The sequence below is a fragment of the Tamandua tetradactyla genome, chromosome 2 (assembly GCF_023851605.1).
Source record: "Tamandua tetradactyla isolate mTamTet1 chromosome 2, mTamTet1.pri, whole genome shotgun sequence".
In the NCBI taxonomy this organism is placed as follows: domain Eukaryota; kingdom Metazoa; phylum Chordata; class Mammalia; order Pilosa; family Myrmecophagidae; genus Tamandua; species Tamandua tetradactyla.
The window spans coordinates 47,856,177-47,878,892 of record NC_135328.1 but is presented as its reverse complement, the minus strand read 5'-3'; the positions used below and the strand labels follow the sequence as shown (position 1 = coordinate 47,878,892).

Below are 22,716 nucleotides of genomic sequence, written 5' to 3'. Positions count from 1 at the left end.
CACACATTTTTCATATTCAATTAGATATACAGAGAAAAATGTTAAGATGTAATTTTGATCTTTAAATGCAGTTATGTAGAACTAGAAACGGATATTATCTTTTTAAATGAGACAGCAAGAATAGGTCTGTTGACCATGAATAATTTTTGTCAGTTTTGCTACCCCGGCAGATCCTTCATTAAGCGTTCAGCATTAAATTAAAATAGAACCAGTTTCCAATAGTAATTAACTTGAGTATATTGGGAGGCTATTATTCACATTAAAGTAACCTTTTAATAGCTATGCCTTTAACTTCACTGCAGGTAATGACTTTAAAGAGCACTTATTAAAAGAGAAATGGTAATGAGCTTTAATAAAGCAGAACAACTTGAAAATTAAGAACCATTTTCTATGGAAAAGGATGTATAGGTGTGACTTTGATATTACATTAATGATGCTAATAATTCTTTATCTAGTCTCTTACCATTAGCAGTGATTGCAAAAGGACAAGTGTTTTGCAAAAATTAATTTTGCCATTTTGGGGTAAAATTGTGTCAATGTGAAATTTTCTGCTTAATGTTTTTTCAGGGACTCTTACTACTAGGATAGATGAGTTGCCTATAGTTTGTAATTTTGAACGCTTATGCACCCCATCTTAACATAAATGGGTTAATGAAGGTTGTCTTGGAACATCCTAGTAGTTCATACATTAGATGCTGGCCTTAGGAAGTTATGAGGTAATTAGTAAAATGTCTGGTTTTTCTCCTGAAGACCCCAGTGGAGATCCATTGCTTTTTGATCTCTCCATTCCCCTCTTAACAGTTTTTTTTTTTTTTTTTGCATGGGCAGGCACCAGGAATTGAACCCTGCCTGCTGAGCCACCGTGGCCCGCCCCCCTTAACCTCTTTTAGTAAGAGGTTTTTGATACATATCACTGAATGCATCCTGAAAATTTTCAGTTTTTAATCCAATGTAGAGAATTAGTCTCTAATTGTGTTAAGGTTTATTCTTAAATTAAGAATTGAATTATTCAGTTGACTGTCTTGTAAAAGAATTTCTGTTTATATTTAACTGCCCAGAAATTTTAAGATGAGGGAAAATAAAAGAATAATGATATAGAATTACTTGCACTTAACATTGGGAAGAGACTAAAATGAAAAGCAATTTCCATGTTGGTGAGGCCAAATTGGCAAAGCTTTCTGGAGGATAATTTGGTAATACTTCTCAAAAGCCTAAAGATTTATTGTTCTAGTTTGCTAGCTGCCGGAATGCCACACACCAGAGACGGACTGGCTTTTAATAAAAGGGGATTTATTTTGTTAGTTCTTTGGAGGAAAGGCAGCTAACTTTCAACTGAGATTCTTTCTTATGTGGGAAGGCACAGGGTGATCTCTGCTGGCCTTCTCTCCAGGCCTCTGGGTTCCAACAACTTTCCCCAGGGTGATTTCTTTCTGCATCTCCAAAGGCCTGGGCTGAGCTCTGAGTGCTGAGATGAGGTGGGCTGAGCTGCTTGGGCTGTGCTACGTTGAGTCTCTCGTTTAAGCACCAGCCAATTAAGTCAAACATCATTCATTGCAGCAGGCACACCTCCTAGCCGACTGCAGATGTAATCAGCCAAAGGTTAGATTCACATAACATAGGCTCATGTCCACAGCAATAGAGCCAGGTACCTTCACCTGGCCAAGTTGACAACTGAATCTAACTACCACATATATATATATCCTTTGACTCAGAAAATATAAATCTAGGAATGTTTTCTAAGGAATAAATCAGAAAAATATTCATATACACATGCATACATATATATGTAAGTCATATATATATTCATTATGTGGACAGGTATACATAATACATACATGTATGTATGTATAAGGATTTTTATTATTTACATTATTGAAATGTTGAAAACAACCTAAATGCCCAGCAGTATAGAGGATTAGTTAAGTAAATTATGGCTTACTGTCCACATAATGAATATTACATAATGAATAAAGCAATGATACAGATGTCACCTATTGATTCAGAAAGATTTTCATAATATAGTAAATAAAAAGCGGGTCACAAAAATAGCATGTGTAAAATTAATCACATTTTTGTTAGCATGAGAATATTTGCATAGAAAAAAGCATGAAAGGATGTGCACAAAATATAAGAGGTTCTTTCTGGCTTCTATTTATTTAGAAATTTTTATTCTTCTAAGCTCTTTTTCATACAATGAATGTGTATTGTTTCAATAATTGTAATGATAATGAAACAGAAGAAGTTAAAGTGGGAAGCTATAACAAAAAACTCAATTCTGTTTAGAGAAAAACTGGTGGGCTGCTTTTAGGCAAAGATGATTTTTATTATTAAAAGCTATATAGTATTCATTTTGATGTCTTAAGCTATGGTACTAATTATCTTTTCTAAATTAAAAAAAGCCCCTGGCTGCTTGCTTGTCTGAATCCTTTATCCCACCTCCTTAATAATGGATTCAGAAAAGAAAATTTCGAGTGGCTACTATGTGTAGAACAAGTAGTAGGCACTAGGGGAAGGAAAACAAATAATAAGACAAGTCCTCCATTCTCAGGGAACAACAGATAAGGGTAATAATAGTGTCTACTATCTACTGAATAGTATGTGCCATACAACAAGCTAGAAACTTTAATTATGTATCATATCTAATCTATACGATACTTATAATGTAAATATTATTATCCCCATATTGATACTGGGTCTGGGGGAGATTAAGTACCCTGCCAAAGATCACATCTGCTAAAATGGTAGGGCTTGATTTGAATCCATTTACTTGACTTCTGAGTGCATACTATCTTAAAAAGAGCCATATATAATTAAAAGGAATATTGTCCAAATGCATTTTATTGCTTGTCAAACATAATATATGTCAGTAGCATATAAGAAGATCTAGTTTTCTTAACATAAAACATAAGAAAAAATAGTGTCAGCTTTTTCCAGCTTGGTTCTAGAAGAGCACTCAGAATTCATGAGACATAGTTCTGTTTTTTATTCTGGAACTAGCTTTTTGGGTGACTTTGAATGTATTATCTCCCCATTCTAGACCAAATTAACCAATCAGTAAAATGAGAAGGATGGACTATGTCAGATCCATTATTAGAATTAGATAGTTTTATGATCAATATGAGACAATAAGAATTGGAGACCCTTAAGTATTTAGGTTCTTTTTATGGGCATACTGTAGCCAGGTAGATTATTCATTCATCAGTTATTGTTTAATTGCTTACTTTGCTCCTGGCAGAGTAAGAGGTCTTGGGAAGTGCACTGATAAAAGAGTTAGTCCTTGCCATCAAGGAGCTAGCCAGCTCTGAGTTTGATAGGAGAGACTACCAAGTAAACAGACCGTTATTATCCAATGTCAGGATATTTTGGAAGTACAGAGGAAGGACCTAAACTGAGATACTTGTAGACATTATTGGAGTCTTGAGCCAGTCTTGAAGGATGAGGGATTCTGGTTGGAATCTTAAAATTTAGTTTTGGTTACTGCCTTGAGGATTCCGTCCTCATCTACCCACCCATGTGCAAGAACATGCTGTAGCATTTTAAGCCAACGAAGAAGATAAGCCTTTCTCTTCCCACTTCATTGCAGTCTTCCAGATAGCTATCTGCCCTTCATAGAAACCTAGAAATGTTGATTCAGATCTATACATTAGGAATCAGATGCCATGTTTGCCATCATGAAAACTTATGTCTTCTGGAAAATTCCTTTTCATCCTTTTCATGAGCCAACTCAGATGTCACTTCTTCCATGACATTTTCTTGACTCACTTAACAGTAGCTTTCTCTTCTGTACTTCAACAATACCTTGTTTATAGCTCTTTATAGTATTAATGTGGTTCTTTCTGTATCTATATCCCTTTTTTTCTCTGTATATAGTGCACAACATAGTGCTCAATAGAATTGTTAAGTAGAGAGGAATCTGCATCCTAGTGGTTGGGATTTTAATTATTTTAGACCACCCTAATTGTAACCACAACAATAGCAGCCACCATATACTGAGAGCTTACTTGTGTGCCAGGCACAATTCTAGGTGATTTGCATGTATTGATTAACTTAATCCTGGTAACATTCCTCTGAGGAGGTTCTGTAATAATCCCCATTCAAGAAGTGAGAAAATTGAGGCATGGAGAGGGTACATAACTAGGTTTGATCATAGAAATAGGAAGTGGAGAGTCAGCATTTGAACACACGTCCTCCAGCTCCAGACAGACAGTGTTTTTTGTTTGTTGTTTTTTGGCAAGGGCAGGCATTGGGAATTAAACCTGAGCCTCCGGCATGGCAGGCAAGAACTCTGCCACTGTGCCACCACTGGCCACCGTAGACAGTGTTCTTAATTATTGTGTTCTGCTTGCAAGATGTGTGAAGAGCTCTCTGAGGTCTTCCACTTGTTATTGTGAGGTTAATTCTCAACCAGTTTTTAAGTGGTTCCATGTTTTCCCAAAGGGGTTGACCGCAGAAGTGGTGATCATTCCTTCTGCCCTAAGGTCTTCATCAAGTTTTTTGTTTTTTGTTTTTTGCCAGTGGAATATTTGTAGCTGAAACCATTTAGGAGACAGTGAGGTACTTAGGGACAGACTGCTCCTGTTTTACTGATGGCACAGTGTTTTATGTAGTGCAGTCTAAAAGGGTACAAGTTCTGTTTCCCCACTCCCAAATGATTGAGGGACATGAGAGTAGGCAGATTGCAATTTAATCTTGGAAAGGTCAAGGTAATTTGTATGGACCAGTATTTAGTCTTGACTAGGAGAAAGACTGTTGCTTATAGAAAAAGCAGAAAAATATTAAAGTGTATTTTGTGTGCAAAACAAAGGTCTATCTGTGAAATCTGTAATGTCCATGTGATTATTTTCAAAGAAAGATTATTTCCAGAGTAAGATTTTAAGCCATTTTAAGGTCTAAAATGATTGGAATATTTTTCTTCTTTTTCACCACGCTCTCTTATCATCATATATCCCTAAATTTGATCAGTGATTCCTTCTCAGTGTCTGTCACATTGGACACTTCTCAAATTTATATTTGACACTTCTCTCCCTTGTACTGGGGCCTTATCATATCCCATTTTTGTTATAGCAGCAGCATCCAGACTGGTCTCCCTTCCACTTGTCCCCTTTCCTTGCATATGTCCTGTACAGTACTGGCCAGATTATATATCCCCACTGCTCTTTTGAGGTACAAAACTAAACTCCTCCACTTGACAGGGCCGCTCAGCAACGGTACCCTGTTCTTGCATACTTTCCACCTTTAATTCTTACTGTTTAGTTTAGTTCAACCATCTTTACCTATCACTTACCTTCCTGTTGTGTGTGTACTGCTTTAATTAATATATCCTTTCTTATTTTAGCTTTGGGATAACCCAGTGAGATAGAGATGCTTTATTCCTGTTTTCTAGATGAAGCAACAGAGGTAGAAAGAAGACCCCACTGAGGAACTGACGTGTAGATACAAAATTTTGCTGAATGGATGAATGAAAGCAAGTAAACAATTAAGAAAACTTGCTCAGTACTTGAACCTGGATCAGTCTAATGCCAAATATTCTGTCACCCTGCCTCCCAATGTGGTTCTGCTTTGCTTGTTTCTTACCTGTTTTGCTACCCACTTCCAACTGATTTCTGATTTTTCATACCTTCAGTCCAGCCATTCATTCAACCTGGATTACATCTAGTCCATTTTTTCATTTTATTCAGAACAAAAGTCATCCTGGTTAGCACTTTGATAACTTGAACCACTTCATATCTGCTCATTCCCTCAGCTCTTTTGTATCATTTATAGTAGTACTTAATTAGATACTGATTTGTACCATTTTAAGTCAGATCATGTGTGTATGTGTGTCTTCTCAGACTTGTGGGTTCTTTTGGCAAGGTTCTTGGTTGAATTAAGAGCCAGACAGACTTGAGCCCTGGTTCTGCCACTTATTGTCTGTGTGATCTTGGGCAAATACGAACTTAAAATTTCTTAGACCCCAGTGTCTTCTCCTTCCAGCCTTGCTAGTAGGAGTTACCAGGATTATTTGAAGGATTAAGTGTAAGAAAATGCCACTGTAGTCATTGACACATAGGAAGAAAGCAGGATATTTTGATTCATTTGTTCAGTTGATGCTTTTTTAGCTGTGGTTGCCCTTGTACTGTTTGCTTGATGTGCCTGTCCTGGGTGTAGTATTTGCTTTAGAATTTTCTCCTCAGGGATGATGACCATCCTGATGGTGGTAGATTGACTTTCCCAGTACATGTTAGAGAATACATACTCATTTGACAAATCTCCTAGTTATAAAGCTACTAGGTGTAAGAGATATTTTAATAATCTCCTCTATTTAATTGTATTTTTGATATATATACATTAACATTTTTCTTTATATTTGTTTTAAATGTTTAGTTTTTTTTTCCTTCTTTCTATTCAGTTTTAATTTTGTTCTCTTCTGTACATTTCTTCAAATAACTTTTCTCTGTTCTGAATGTGACACCTTTAATGGAGAGGTGTTTTCTGCCTTTTCTTGGCTCAGAGTCACGTTCATGTTAAAGTTAATCTCCTTTTTTCCTTTGTTCAGTAGTGCTTTCCTAGGATTCCTTCTGATTCAAGTCAGTGGAGGAGGAAGGCTTGGGAATAGGGAACATGGTCTCTGTCCTGGAGCTGTTTTTTTCTTTAAGGGGAAGACACCTGAGGGGTGCAGCTGTTCCCACCACACCAACCATGGCTGGTACCAAGAGGTCACATGTGCTGTCCTGGACAGTGCTGCTTTAGGTGGGCCATAGTTGAGAAAAAACAGGCGTAACCCTGCCGCACACCCGCAACAAGTTTTATTTAGTTCAATTCAGTGAAAACTTACTGAGCCTCTACTTTCTAGGCCCTGTGACTACACATGTAAATAAACAACTATTCCTGCTCTGAAGGAAGTTGTAGACTAGTAGTTATACAGACCACAATAAAAAAACATTAAGGACATTGTAAATAAAAGACCACCTTAAAAATCAAATTTTCAAGTGACTGTTCTTGAGCAATAGGTACAAAATATATGCATCATCTTTACATCATTTAGCATCATTTAGTTATAGTCTAGGTATAATTTTGCATTCTGTTTTTTCACCTACTTTTATAATCTTGTCATTTTTCTTGTTTCTGTATCTTATGTATAAATAATGTCTGTTCAGTGACTTGACTACATTCCTATGAGCAGATATTCCATAGTTTTCATCTCATTCTAGACAGGGGCTGCTTCATAAACAGTCTTGTGGAGAAAACAGTGGTAGGGAGTATTTTCTCAAATGGTAGAGTGATAATCTTGGTGAAGATGCTGTGATTCTTCTAGTTTGTCCTGAGCATACAGTAGAAGGCACTTTTCTTGACTTTCTTGTTAATCACCTACTGGGGATCACATGGAAAAAAAGTAGCTTGGGGAATAGGGGGAACCTCATAGTAGTTCATGTCTAAGAGTTTTAATTTAGTTTAAGAAGTATTGGGAAAGAGAGAAATGAGACAAAGTTTCAGTGGCTGAAAGATTTCAGAGTCGAGAGGTTATCCTGGAGGTTATTTTTATACATTATATAGATATCTTTTTTTAGTTTATGGTATATTAGAGTGGCTAGAGGGAAGTACCTGAAACTGTTGAGCTGTATTCCAGTAGCCATGATTCTTGAAGATGATTGTATAACTATATAGCTTTTACAGTGTGACAGTGTGATTGTGAAAACATTTTATCTGATATTCCTTTTATCCAGGGTATGGCCAGATGAGTAAAAAAATAAAGATGAAAATAAATAAATTATAGAGGGGATAAAAGGTAAAAAATTGAATAGATTGAAATACTAGTGGTTAATGGGAGGGAGGGGTTAGGGGTATGGGATATATGAGTTTTTTCTTTTTATTTCTTTTTCTAGACTGATGCAAATGTTCTAAAAATGTTCATGGTGATGAATACACAGCTGTGTGATGATACTGTGAGCCATTAATTGTAAACAGTGGATGGACTGTATGTGTGTGAAGATTTCTCAAAAATATTTAAAAAAAAAAGTGTTCTGAAACTTCTCTAATCTTCTCAGAAGGCACTTGTGCTGCTAATGATGTTTGAAGAAGTTAAGTTACAAACCTCTAACTGTTGATGTAAGTAGACATCTAAGAGTAATTGATAAATCTGAGGATAGAATTAGCAGGATTTGTTGACTACTTGGCCTGTGGAAACAGGTGGGAGGCCTGGAATTACTGGAGAATGGTGTACCACGGATTAAATGGGAAAAGAGTAAGGATTCTGGCAGGAGAAAATGAATCCACTGTCAGGCTATTTATCAGTATCTGTGAACTAATTAAAGAGATGGCTTTTCCATCCTCTAGATTGTAATGGAGAAAAGTAGAGGACCTGCAGTCACAAGATTTGGATTCTTGTCCCAAATTTTGTCCTTTCCTTGCTAGCAGATCCTTTTAATGAACTTTTAGAGTCTCGGTTTTCTTATCTGAAAACAAGAACAACAGCAACAACCCGGAGCTAATAATACCTACTTGATGTGGTTATTTTGAAGGTTAAATGGAGAGTGCCTGTGACTGTGCTTTATAGGCTGCCTACTGCTACTCTGAGGTATTATATTAATCATTATTGTGAAATTTTTATTTTCTATCTCTCTTGTAACCCTTCGTAAGGGATTGTCAACATTTTCTAAGTAGAAATTTAAAACATCCCTAACCTGGGTACTCCTTTTAGGTACTCAGTTTACCCAAATGAAATGGGTTTGTAAAGCTGTGTAATGTGCTTTTGCTAGTTAGGAGGTGAAACCATAATCATTTCAGTAGGATTTTTTTTCTCTTCCCCACCTTGTGAAAAGTGTTTTCTGTATGCTTTATAAGACTCCCCTACAAATCTAATTTGATGACAAGAATCTCCATTATTGCTAAATTTATTGCACTTTCGTCTCTTTTCCCTGAGTGACTCATTATTGAATCCTGGAAATGCAACTGTGTTTTTGTTGAGGAGGAGGTGGTGGTGAGGGAGAACTTGGGGATGACTTTAAATAAGAGAACTTTGTATTTTTATTTATCTGTCTGGAGGCAATAAATCTGTTTCAGCAGATTAAATACAGACTTCTTTATAAAGCACTGTTTTCTCAACCTCTTATCAGCAGCACTTGGCAGTAATCACACCTATGGAAACTTGTAATTTTCCTCAAGGAGGTGACACTGACAGCATTAAAAATGAAGGAGCCCCCCTGAAAAGCAAGTTCATTACAAATTAACAGTGGTCTTAGCAAAGCAGTGGGCTAAGGCGTGTCAAATAACGATATGGATAAAGAAACCCAGCATTTTAAACTGTCAGAGCTGGGAGCAGGGCTAGCCTGAGAACAAATTAATCACATATTGTCAAGGCAAAGTTGCATCAAATTAACACATCGGATTCCAGCATATTAATGTTAGAATGCTTTCACCTGATTATTACTGCAAACCATTGCCACTCTTTGAATGCAAAGATATAATTAAATTGCTAAATAGAAAGTGCATATAATATCTCCACATGCGTTTAGGATGCATGAGCTGAAAAGTGCACATCCTAGAAAGTGACAGATTGTATTTGAGGGTTGGGGAAGGACTTTACTTTTTTCCCCTTTTATTTACTTGGAAGTACTAGAGTATGAAATTAGAAAAGTTAGTTATGTTATTCATATCCTATATGAGTTAGATGAAATACAGGTTTAATTTAACTGATTTGCTACAGTGGCTATGAGTACATAATTATCTTTGCATTTTTCTGGAAGAGAAATGGGAAAATGTTGCACAATAGCCCTTTGCAACAAAATTGTTCATTACATATAGTCTTTTCTTTTCTTTTTCTTTCTTTTTTTTCCCCCCCTCACTCTAGGTACATGGATCAGGAACATTGCATATAATCTTAGTGATGGATTTGTCATCAGATTTTTTTTGAGAAACCAAATTGGCCATTCTGATAACTGTCTTTTATATAAAGGATTACTTCCTAGCTTTGTTTAACCTAGTATGTATGTTTTATTCTATTCAAAATGAAAAATTCAGGCAGAGGCCCAGCTATGGCTGACCTTTCTGATCAAGCAGGCAGCGCCGGCTGGACAACCTTGTTTTTTTTTATTAATCCCTGTTTGACCCATGCTGTACCTGGGCCAGACCTTTTGGCTTGCTGTTTCTGTTACTCACCCTTAGCCATTTCCTCGGTCTTGGCTATTCTTTCTGTGACTTCTACCAAGCCCTGTTAATCTTCTGCATTAAAATCTTTATTATTACTCCCCTTCTTTCATGACAGTTCCTTCAGTGATCCAAACACTCATACTTCTCTCTTTTGGGATAGAACCATCTTGTATTTACAGATTCTTCCTCAGCAGCATCTGAGGGGCTTGTAAACCTGAAAAAGGAAAATAGTGATCTCTAGGAGCCAGCATGGATTCACTCAGAATGAGACAAGATGGAAAAACCTCATTTCTTTCTTGCTTAGGGTGATTAGCTAGATAGAGTACTATGGTCATGGTGTTCCTGAATTTCAGTAGAGTATCTAATTATTTTAGCAGAATCTTGCACAATATTCTTATAGGCAAGCTGGAAAAATGTAGGCCAGTAACATTGTGATGAACTGGAGTTGCACCTGGCTGAGTGAGTAGGCATGGAGCTGTGATTAATGGATTCATGTCAAACTGGAGAGCTAGCTGTAGTGGCAACCTGCAGGGCTCTGTGTATTCATTGCTATCAGGGACTTTGATGAAAACACTGATGATAGACTGATCACATCTGTGAAAGGCAAAAAGCTAGGAAGAATAGCAGGCATGTGCAGTGGCAAAGTCAGGGACCCAAGTTGTCTTGACAAGGCAAGATGATACTTGCACTTAGGTCATAAAATGCAATCATTTGTATATTGGGGTAGGGCTAGAGTGGTGAAGGGAAAGATAAAGTTTAACCAAGTAGTACATAAAAAGAAAAGATTTAGGGACATGATTGGTTTTAATTTAGTGTGATTCATCAGAACCAGATGATTGGAAAAAAATTATCATTCATTCACTCCTCAAATATTTCCTGAGTACCTATATTTGACAGAACTTTGCTAAATGCTGGGGATACAGAGGTAAATGAAAGACGTAATTCTTAACTTTATGGTATATATAATGTTGTAGGGGATAAGTCTGTGAATTAATTCTGATACTCATGTCACTCGACTATGACTCCAGTGTGTTGACCATGCAGAAACAATTGCTAAACAGGCATTTCTGAGAGAGAAGCCAATGTAGGTAATTCACTGTTCCTGGGACAAAGAACAGTATAGTGACTATTCTTCCCAGTATTTCTGAAAGGGCAGAAATTCCTATTTTAAGGAAAACTAAGAAACCAGGGAATAGAAAGAATAGTTTCCCCTATAATTGCAGTGATTAAATGTTGTAAAGAGCATTTTCTTGAAAATAATTTTTCAAGTTTCAGTGCCCTAATAATAAAGACTTATTTATATTTTGCTTCATTCTCCTCTTTGAATGTGATCCCAGTAGTTTTTTCTTGTGGACAAACAATATTTTATTATCATGTAATTGGAAGATCCAATGTAACATATCTTTCAGACAAAACAGATACTTAAAGCTACAATTAAAATAAAATGTCTTGGGGTACAAGGGTAGTTCAGTGGTAGAATTCTCATCTGCCGTGTGGGAGACCCAGGTTCAATTCCTGGTCCATGTACTTCCCCCAAAACAAAAAAGCCAAACAAGCAAAACAAACAAAAATTCAACAAATGGTGCTGCGATAATGTGATACTCACATAGAAAAATAATGAAAAGTGACCCTGCCATACAGCATACGAAAAAAAAAAGTTTTACAAGTCTCTGCCCTGAAGTCATATCTCATTTATAGTGGACGAGGCTTATGAAAAGTCAACTTCTTTGCAGTTTTATTTTCTTCATATTCTATTCTAGGGGTTAAATATCAAAATAACAAAATAAGTCATGGTAGTGTGCTGGATTTGACTCTATTATGTACCCCAGAAAAGCCATGTTTTAATCCTGATCCAATCTTGTGGAGGCAGCTGTTTCTTCTAATCCTGATTCAAAAGTGTAGGTGGGAAATTTTGATTAGATTCTCTCCACAGGGATGTGACCTATGATTAGATGGTGATATGACTCCACCCATTCCAGTTTGGTCTTGATTAGTTACTGAAATCCTTTAAAAGTGGAAACATTTTGGAGAGAAACAACAGAACCTCAGAGTTGACAAACTTCAGAACAGAGCTGGCACGGATGCTGACACTTGGAGAACAGAGACACAGATGTTTGGAGTAGCTTGGAGGCCAGCAGACATTGTCATGAAATGTTAAGCAAACTAGAACTTGGAGTGAGCCAAGGGAAGCCAAGAGATGAAAGCCAGCCCAGGAGAAGCAATGTAAGGAACCCCACAGAAACAGAGGCTGAAAGCAACAGAGGCCAGAAGCAAGGAACCAGCAGATGCCAGCCACATGAGTTCCTAACTGACAGAGATGTTCCAGACCCATCAGCCTTTCTTAAATTAAGATATCTGTCCTTGGATGCCTTAGTTTGGACATTTTTATAGGCTTAGAACTATAGACTTGGAACTTATTAAATTCCAGTTCTGGTATGTTGTGTTCTTGCAGTTCACAAATTAATACAGATTGGTAAAACTTGTTTCTAGAAAAGGGAAAACTGATGTTTCTTTTGAAAATTTCCCAAAGGAACATCTTGTTTATGAACTAGCAACATGTGCAATATTGAGTAGTCTCATGGCATGGGGCATCCTGTTGTCCATGAATAACCAAGTGAATTCCAAATGTCAGTATTTTGAAATGATATCTAACATTTTGGAATTTGTTTTGAAGTCACAATTACATGTACATAGTCTTCCCCCCCCCCCCCCCCCCCTTTTTTTTCCTTTCATGGGCAAGTACTGGGAATTGAACCCAGGTCTCTGGCATGACAGGCGAGAACTCTGCCTGCTGAGCCCCTGTGGCCCACCCAGCCCCTTCTCCCTTTTATAAAAAAAAAAATAGTTGCAAAACTTTTCAGTTGATACCCTTTTTCATCAAGTATATTTAAACTATTAAAATAGTAGCTTCAAAGACCTGTGTGCGATTAAGAGGTATGAGCATTAATTTTAATGACTATGCCGTTTGTAAAGAGAAGATATAGCATATTTAAAGCAGCCATCAATTAATTAGAAGAGGCTGTTTAATCTATGTTAGAAAAAAAGACATACTTGAAAGAGAATAAATGCTCACCCGATTGTGAAGAAGAAAAGAATTTATTCATGATCTTGCAAAAATTGGCGCCCAACCAAAAAAATGATGGCTGGTGCACCGAGCAACTGAAAGCGGTAGTATTTATTCCCTGAGCCTAGCACGCAGGTCCCTCCCCTGTTTCTCCACTGACTGGATACTCCAGAGTTACAGCCTATCCGGATAGTCTTAACTATTCAGATTTCCTGCTGAAGGTTCCCACTTTTGATTACGCTTTACATTTCAGTTGGCCCCGGCCATTATTTATTTAAACTTGTTTCTACCTGTTTGGCACCAATTCTAGGCTTGTGCCAGAGGCTCTCTCCTTTCCCTACCTGCAAGACAAGTTTGAGCTGTCCTGCAGCCCTTTCCTGTGCCATTTTGTGTGAAAGCTAAATTTTATTCTTACAGTCTACATTTATAAAAATTTTAATTAAACCTTTTTTGTTAAATTTCTTGTTTGATTTTTTTGTATTTTATATCGTTTAATTGATTGTAAACATCCTTGAAAATACATATTGCCTTGGAATAGCAAAGTATTTATTATACAGTGTAGAATATTGAGTTATATCCCCCAGAAAAATCCATTTCTGGGAGTATCTTATTATAAATAGGGCCTTTCGAAGATGTTGCTTTTACATGTTACTCCACAGGGAGGAAGGAAACCTAGAAGCCAATGGACCCTGAATTCGTAAAAGAAAAGAGAGGACATTGCTAAATGATGGGAAGCCAGGGAAACACTAAGGATTATTGGCCAGCCAGAATTTACCAGCAGCCCTGGGAAGAAGCAAACCTTCTAGCCTCTGGATCCATGAGACAATAAATTAAGCCAGCCCATTGTGTAATGTTTGTGAAAGCAGCCAGGAAATTAAGGCATACATTTATCAGTCAGACACTATCCTACATATTTTAACTACATTATCTCATTTAATCCTTAAACGACCTGTGTGATAGTTATCACTGGTGTACACAGATTCATATATGTGGAAACTTCTCTGGATCTCAGTTTTCTCTCCTTTATATTAGAGTTACTAATATTACCTACGTCAGTGCATTATGAGAATTAAAAGAGATAATATACGCCTATCATGAAGTAAACAATACATGCAAGCTGCTATTGTTGTTATTCTTGTATTATTATTTTACAGATTATTTTTAGCTCTGGTAAGATATAAATATTATAAAAATTATTTTAACCATTTTAAGTGGACAAGTCTTTGATATTAAGTACAATAACAATACTACGTAATGTTCACTATCTGTTTTGAGACTATTTTATCATCCCAAATTACAACTCATACTCATTTATCAGTAACTCCCCTTTGCTTCCATCCCCCTACCCCTGGTTACCACTGTTCTGTTTTCTGTCTCTATGAATTTATATATTCTGAATATTGCATTTGAGAAAACGTACAATGTTTGTCCTTTTGGATGTAGCTTATTTCACTCAATCTGATGCCTTTGCTATTCATCCATGTTGTAGCATGTACCATCACTTCACTTCTTTTGTACAGCTAATATTCCATTGTAAGGGTATACTACATTATGTTTAGCTAGTCATTGGTTGATGAACACTTGGGTTGCTTCTCCTTTTGGCTATTATGAGTAATGCTGTGAGGAACAGTGGTGTAGAAATACATGTCTGAATCCCTGCTCTCATTTCTTTTGGTTATATACCTAAGAGTGGAGTTGCTGAGTCGTATGGTAATTCTATTTTTAACTTTCTGAAAAACTGCCAAACTTTTCCACAGTGGCTGCACCATTTTACTTTCCTGCCATCAATGTATGAAGGTTCCTATTTCTCTGCATCCTTCCTAACATTTGTTATTTTCAGTTTGTTTAGTACTAGCCCTGCCAGTAGATATGAGTGAAGTGGTATCTCATTGTAATTTTCAATTTGCATTTCTCTAATAGCTAATGATGTTGAGTATCTTTTCATATACTTACTAATCATTTGTATATATTCTTTGGAGAATTACCTATTCAAATCCATGCTCCAGTTTTTAATTGGGTTGTTTGGCTTTTTGTTGTTGAGTTGAAGAGTTCCTTATATACTTTGGATATTAAACTCAGCTTTTTTATTTCCAAATATATTCTCCCATTCTGTAGGTTGTCTTTTCACTTTCTTAATAATGTCATTTGCACAAAAGTTTTAATTTTGATGAAGTCCATTTTAACTATTTCTTTCTTTTTCTTGATCATGCTTTTGGTGTGAAATCTAAAAATCCATTTCCTACGACAAGGTCCTGAAAATATTTCCATTATGTTTTCTTGAAAGAGTATTATGGTATTACGTCTTGTATTTAGGTCTTTGGTTCATTTTGAGTTAATTTTTGTGTAAGGTCAGATGTAGGGGTCCACAATCATTTTTCTGCATATGGATTTCCAGTTGTCCCATTGCCACTGAAGACTACTATTTCCCCAATTAATGGATTTGGCATTATTGTTAAAAATTAACTGGTCATAAATGTGTGGATTTATCTCTGGGCTCTCAGTTCTACTCAGTTGGTCTCTGTCAGTCCTTTTGGTAGTACCACACTGTTTCTTTTTTTTTTTTACCACAGTTTTAATTACTATATTTTTTGTTTTTAATATAATTGAATTTATCAGTTCATAGTTTATTCTTTTTGTATCTTGTTTAAGAATTCATTCCTTACCCCAAGATCATAAGGATATTTTCTAAACTGTATTTAAAATTTTCATATTTAAGTAATTAGTATACCCGGAATTGATTTTTGGAGGTGGTGTGAGATAGAGGTCCAGTTTCATTTTTTCTGGATGTTTAACCAGTTGTTGTGGTATCATTATTGAAGTCTCATTTTTTCTCATTGATCTCTGGTGCTAGCTTAGTTTTATATCAAATTTTTCTATATATGTGCTGCTGTTTCTGAACTCCCTCTTTCTCTAATTCTGGTAGCACATGCACACATGCACACACACAAGCATATATATATATTTAAAATACAAAATTTCCCATTTTAAGGGTACAATTCAGTGGCATTAATTACCTTCATAATATTGTGCTACCATCAGCGCTGTCCTCTATCAAAACGTTTTCATCACCCAAAACAGAAATTCTATACCCATTAAGTAAAAATTCCACATTCCTCTTCTGCCCAGCCCCTGGCAACCTCTAATCTACTTTCTGTCTATGAATTTGCATATTCCAACTATTTCATATAATTGGAATCATGCAATATTTGTCATTTTGTTTTTGCCTTAGTATACTGTTTTCAAGGTTAATCCACATTGTAGCATGTGTTAGAACTTAATTCCTTTTTGCAGCTGAATAATACTCCCTTGTGTGTATATACCGTATTTTGTTTCTCCTTTTTTTTTTTTTTTTTGCATGGGCAGGCACTAGAAATCGAACCCAGGTCTCTGGCATGGCAGACGAGAACTCTATTGTCTGAGCTGCCATGGCCCGCCCTAATTTTTTCCTTTTTTGAGGTGCATGGGCCAGGAATCGAACCTGGGTCTCCCACATGGCAGTCAAGCATTCTTTGAACAACTACGTGTGCACCCTTATTTCTCCACCTTTTGATGGATACTTGGATCGTTTCCACCTTTTGGCTATTGTAAATAATGCTTCTATGAACATTGGTGTATACAGTATGTTTGAGTCCCTGCTCTCAATTCTTTGGGGTATATTCCTAAAAAGTGAGATTACAGCACCATATGGTAATTCTGTTTAATTTTTTTAAGGAACTGCTGAACATTTTTTCTGCAGAGGCTGCATCATTTTACATTTCCACCGGTCAGGAACAAGGGTTCCAGTTTTTCTGCATTCTTGCCAGTGTTTCTTATTTTCCATTTTTAAAGTAAAATCCATCCTATTGAATGCAGAGTGGTGGACTCTCCTTTCTAGTGGTTTGTTTTTCTCTGAGCTAATTACTTCAGCCTTAAAACAGTTTTTAATATCTAGTAAATCATGTTCCTGTACGTAATTTTTCCTGTTCATGGTGTCTTGTATATTCTTGACTCAGTGCTCTTCTGTATAAATTTTTGAAACTGCCTGTCAGGTTTTTAAAAAATCCCTGTTGAGGTTTTGATGGAATTGCATTAAATTTGTAGATCAGTTTGGTGAATTGACATCTTTACCATTTTGAATCTGATATATCTCTTTATTTATTTAGATGCTCTATAATATCTTCCATAAAATTTTGTATTTGTCTCTGGAAGTCTTTTTATGTCTTTTTTTAGATTGATTCACATATACTTAATTTTTTTTATTCTGCTCTCCATATCTCTTAAATCAGTGTCTTCCTCTTTGTTGCTGGTGTATAGAAATGCAGTTGATTTTCTCTACTGATTATTTTAAACTCATTTTCATTTACTAATTTCATTAATTTTAGTTTTTTGCATGGTGTCAATCATTCACAAATGTTAGTTTTATCATTTCCTTTTTAATCTGTATTCTTTTATTTCTTTCTAGCCTTGATGATCTCGCTAAGCCCTCTTAATACCATGCTGAAAAGAAGTCTTGTCTTGTTCCTGATATTAAAAGAAATGCTTTCAATATTTCACTATTAAGTATGGTGTTTACTATTTTGGAGGAGAGCCTGTGTCAGATCAAGAAAGATCCCTTCTAATCCTAGTTTGCTAAGGTAAAATTTGGTTTTGATGCTGACCAAATTTTTGAAGGTACTGAGTGCTTTTTTTTTTTAAATCTATGTAGACTATCGTGATTTTCTCCTTTAATCTCTTAATATGGTTAATCACATTATTTTCTTTATATTAAACCATTTGTGGTGGTTTATATGTACTCCAGATATATGTACTCCAGATACTCCAGATAAACATGTTCTTAAACTTAATCTACTCCTATGGACATGAACCCAGTGTAAGTAGGACCTTTTTTACGAGGCTACTTTAGTTTCAGAATGGTCCACCTCAATCAGAGTGGGTCTTAATCCTATTATTGTAGTCCTTTACAAGATGATTGAAATTCAGACAGAAAGTGAAAGCCTTTCTGGGAGTAGCCAGAAGCTGAACATTAACAGAATCTGGAAGAGAAGGGAGAAACACCGCCATATGCCTTGCCGTGTGAGGAACTGAGGACCAAAGATCACCAGCAGCCAGTCTCAGAATGCCACAGTCTTTGGAGAGAAAGCATCACCTTGATGAGTTCTTGATTTGGACATTTTTCCTGCCCCAAATCATGAGTTAGTAAATCGCCATTGTTGAAGCTGACCTATTGAATGGTATTTATTTGAGCAGCCAGAGGATACTAAAACACCATTGTCATGGTCAGGTTCATGTGTCAACTAGGCCAAGTGGTGGTACTTGTTTGTCTGGTTGGGCAAGTGCTGGCCTGTCTGTAGCAATGAGGACATTTCATAGAATTAAATCATGATCATGTCAGCTGTATCCACAGCTGATTTCATTTGTAATCAGCCAAGGGGAATGTCTTCTGCAATGAGTGATGCTTAATCTAATCACTGGAAGCCTTTCAAGGAGGATTCAAAAGAGACAGGCTCTCTTCCTGCTTCAACTGGCGATCCTCTCCTGTGGAGTTCGTACAGACCCTCCATTGGAATTGTCAGCTTCACAGCCTGCCCTGCGGATTTTGGACTCTGCATTTCCATGGTTACATGAGACACTTTTATAAAGTTTATATTTGCAAGTGTTTCCTGTTGATTCTGTTTTCTAGAGAACCCTAACTAATACAGCCATCCTTGCATTTGTTAAGATAAACTGAAGCATCCTATTTTTCATATACTGCTGCTTTGGTTCGTTAATATTTTCTTTAGGAATTTTGCATCTTCATTTACAATGAACTTGGCTGTGATTTTTCATTCTTATACCCTCAGATTTTGGTATGGACATTTTGCTCACCTCATAAAATGATTTAGGAATTGTTCTTTTTCAGTACCATAGAATAATATGGGTAGTATTAACATTATCTGTTCTTTGAATGTTTGATAGGGCTTGTTTGTAAAACTACTGTTGTCACTGGTTGTGTTTACCTGGAAAGGAGAATCAGAAATGGAGATTAGTATGCCGGAAATTTATTAGGGTACACTCTCTGAATCAACACCTTTGGGTTGAAGCGAAGGAAGCAAGATGGGGAAGAAGAAGGAGATGGACTGTATGCAGTTACATCAAGATCTGAGCGGACACTGTGGGGCACTCTAAAGCTTAAATGCCCTTTCAGAATTGTCCCAAGTTGAGCTCAGGCAACTCGGCCTTTATATTCCTGAATTGAGCCATCATTGGATATTGCCTGCCCTGAGAAGGTTGTTTGTGAGCTTGGGCAAGGTGGCTCCATTATCCCATGCAGTTGCAGGAAAGAACTAGCAGCTGAGAGCCATCAGCCAGCAACCTTTCCGGAAATAAACCCTTCAATGCTGAGATGGTTATCTGTGTGGTACACCCAGTGACCATAAATCCACGCTTTGGACTTTTGGAGTTTACTTGTTTCATTTAAGTCTGGGACCACTCTTTCATGTCTGTGGTAAGCCTCTTTTCTTTGAGGAAACTTACACAAGGAAGGTTAGTAGAATGAACTATAGCCCTTGTTTCTACCACTGCTCTTGAGGCCAAAACTGATACTTATCATCTTTCTCTTCAAGTATTCATTCTAGTCCCTTCAACCTCATTTAGCACCTCTACTTAGGTGGCTTACATGGTATGCTGTCCCTGACCTTATCCTTGAGGGATCCAAGCCCCTGTTTCTCTTTCTCAGGCTGTGGCTGCTTCCTTTGTCCATTCACTATCAAAACTGAACAAAAAAGTAATGAGACACCCATATGAATTAACTGAACTGTCACATTCCTTCTTGCCTCCATTGTGTAGCAGCAGTCTTACCTTCTAATGAGGACCATTTGCTTCTGTCAAAATAGTGATTACACATCTTGCCTGATGTCCCTTGGCATTAGGAGCCTATGCAGAAGCTATAGTTTATGGTACTGTTGCTGTGTGTCCTGGTGGAAGCATTCTCTGTTTGGCAATCAGAGAACCCTGATTTGCACAAATGGGAACCATAACTTCCCCCAAGTGAGTCACTGGGAGTAATGGTGAGTAGTGCCACTCCTGCTTCTCTCCTTTGGTTTCTAGGACCATATAGCCTATCTATTGGGGACACAATACCATATAGATAGTCTTTTATTTTCATTATGGTCTTTTATTTTCATTATGCAAATTGCATCATAGGAATGTGTCCTAGACTCACAGGGTTTCAGTCTGAGCTGGTACCTCATTTGTACCTTTTACAGGTTGTTCCATTGCTCTATCAGGCTGACAGGTCTTAGACATTATGATATGTATTATGACTAGTGGATCCCATGGTTTTATGCCTCTGTCACATCCTTTGCTATAAAGTAGTTTGCTTGGTCCAGTGTAATAGTATGTGGGCTACCATTTTGGTGAATGCCTACTGAGAAACTACTGGCAGAAAAGGCAAACCCATGCTGAACTATGTGTTGATCTCTGCCAAATGTAATTACTGTCTCTTTAAAAGTAGGAGTTCAGTGTAGTAAGCTTGCCACCAAATAGCTCGTTGGTCTTCTTGAGGGGTAATTTTGTACTGGGGGCTTGGCATTAATCTCCGTTGCTGACAGTAGGCAGTTCTAAGATATACCCTGATGTGTGGGAGACCATGCTTTAGACTTGTATGTAGCCTCAATCCCTGCCACCATGATTACTCTTTTCATGTACCCAGTTTGCCTATACTTAGATGATCAGTGACAACGGCTAGTTGAATTTTAATGAAGTTTGTGTTGAGTGTTCCAAAGACCACCTCCAATTTCAGTGATTCACTAAAAGGACGTATAGGATTCACAGTGTAATTTACCCATGGCTTAGATTTACAGTACAGCAAAGGGAAAAAGTACATGGGATAAAGTCCAGTGGAAATCAGGCACACATTTCCAAGCATCCTCTCCCAGTGGCGTCATACAGGATGTACTTAACTCTTCTAGCAACAAGTTAATTTCAACATATGAAATGTCTACTAGGGATTCTCATTAGAAACTCAGTGCCTAGGGTATAGGAGGTTGGCCACCTGGGCACACTCTGCCTAGCATGTGCCAAAATTTCAGAGTGTCCCAGAAGGAAGGCAAGCATTCAGTACAAACTATGTTGTTTGCACAAAGAATTTAAGCACAGTGAGCCATTCTTACAATTTGAGTCAGAAAATTCTCCTGAAGTCCACATTCCCAAGTGTCAGTCAAGGGTCAACCTTACAAGCAGTTCTTTCTAAGGATAGCATTCCCAGACCTGATACATTAATTTTTTTCTACACAAAGTCATTCTGTCTGCTTGGTTGTTCAGTGCCTTTTCTGTGGTGGATGCTCCCTGGTGGGTGTCAACACATGCCACAAAGATCTCTATACTACATGCTTGTTCCCATAAGTCCATCCATATGTCTCTACCTTTCTACCTTGGACTTCCTTTTTTCTTTTCCTCCCAGGCTCTGACCAGCTAGCCAAGCCATTTGCCCATGAGAGTGTGTGTGTGTGTGTGTGTGTGCACATGTGTGTTTTAAATGTTGTCTTTTTAAAAAAATTTTTATAAACATTCACCCTTCTTACCTCCTCCTACCCATCTCTGTCCCAGTAATTCTACGAATTTGCTATTTCTAGTCATCTCAAAAAAGTGATGTTATACAATTTTTTAACCTTATGTGTCTTGCTTATTTCATTCACCATATTTTCAAGCTTCTACCATATTGCAGCACGTCTCATAACTTCATGTTTTTAATTGCTGAATAATATTCTGTTGTGTATATGTACCACATTTTATTTATCCATTCGTTAATGACCATTTTTTCTAGCTTTTGGCTCTTGTGAAAAATGCTTCTATAAAATATTGGTGTACAAGTTTGTGACCCTGTTTTCACTCTCTTTGAGTGTATACCCAGAGTGGGATTGCCAGGTCAAATATATGTGTTTTAACCTCCTGCAACTTCTCCTTCCACACATAAAAAATGAACAAATACACTGTTCAAAGCTCTAGCTGTTGGAAAGATTTCCTATCACTGTTGTCTTTTAAGGCCACACCTGAATAGGACTGTAATGCAGCTGTAGTCCATCTTCAGCTTCACCTGTATCTAATAGTTCTTGAACAGGTTATATTCTCCTTTGCTCAGTATATGATTGCCCTACTAAATCGCCATAGGTCCTTTTGGGGGAAGGACGAGGGAATCATTATAATATTTATTTGCTGTGGTGGTGTAGGTTCTTCTTTAGCTTTAACAAATAATCGCATAATTTTTTATATATTTACTTCTAAATATTTTCTAATTTCGGTTTCTTTCCTTTTTTTTAGTTTGTAGCTCCACTTTTTACTTCCACAGGATCGAAAAGGTAAATGTGAGAAAAGATAATTGAGACGTATGGTTTTAGACTCAATGTATAAAAAACATGCAATTTCTGACAAGAACTTTATGGAGGGGTTTAGAACATGGTTTAACTCCTTGAACTTGATAAACTGCACTTAAGGTGGTTCTGTAAGTGAATTCCTGTTTTCAAGAAAGGTTCATGGCAGTAATGTGTTTGAGCAGCCTACACATCAAGATT

The 22,716-nt window shown here is 36.9% G+C and overlaps 1 protein-coding gene across 12 annotated transcripts in view; it reads left to right on the top strand.

Moving 5' to 3' along the window:
• Positions 1–22,716, top strand: part of MAPKAP1 (MAPK associated protein 1) — a 353,385-nt gene that overhangs the window by 90,093 nt on the left and 240,576 nt on the right. The window contains exon 2 of one of the 12 annotated variants that reach the window (XM_077145012.1): positions 17,631–17,802. The exons of 10 other annotated variants lie outside the window; for them this stretch is intronic. The gene's annotated coding sequence lies outside the window, so the exon portion shown is untranslated. Of the gene's footprint in view, positions 1–7,862; positions 8,086–17,630; positions 17,803–22,716 lie in introns of all 12 variants that reach the window. One more of the 12 variants, XM_077145007.1, reaches the window with a different exon arrangement.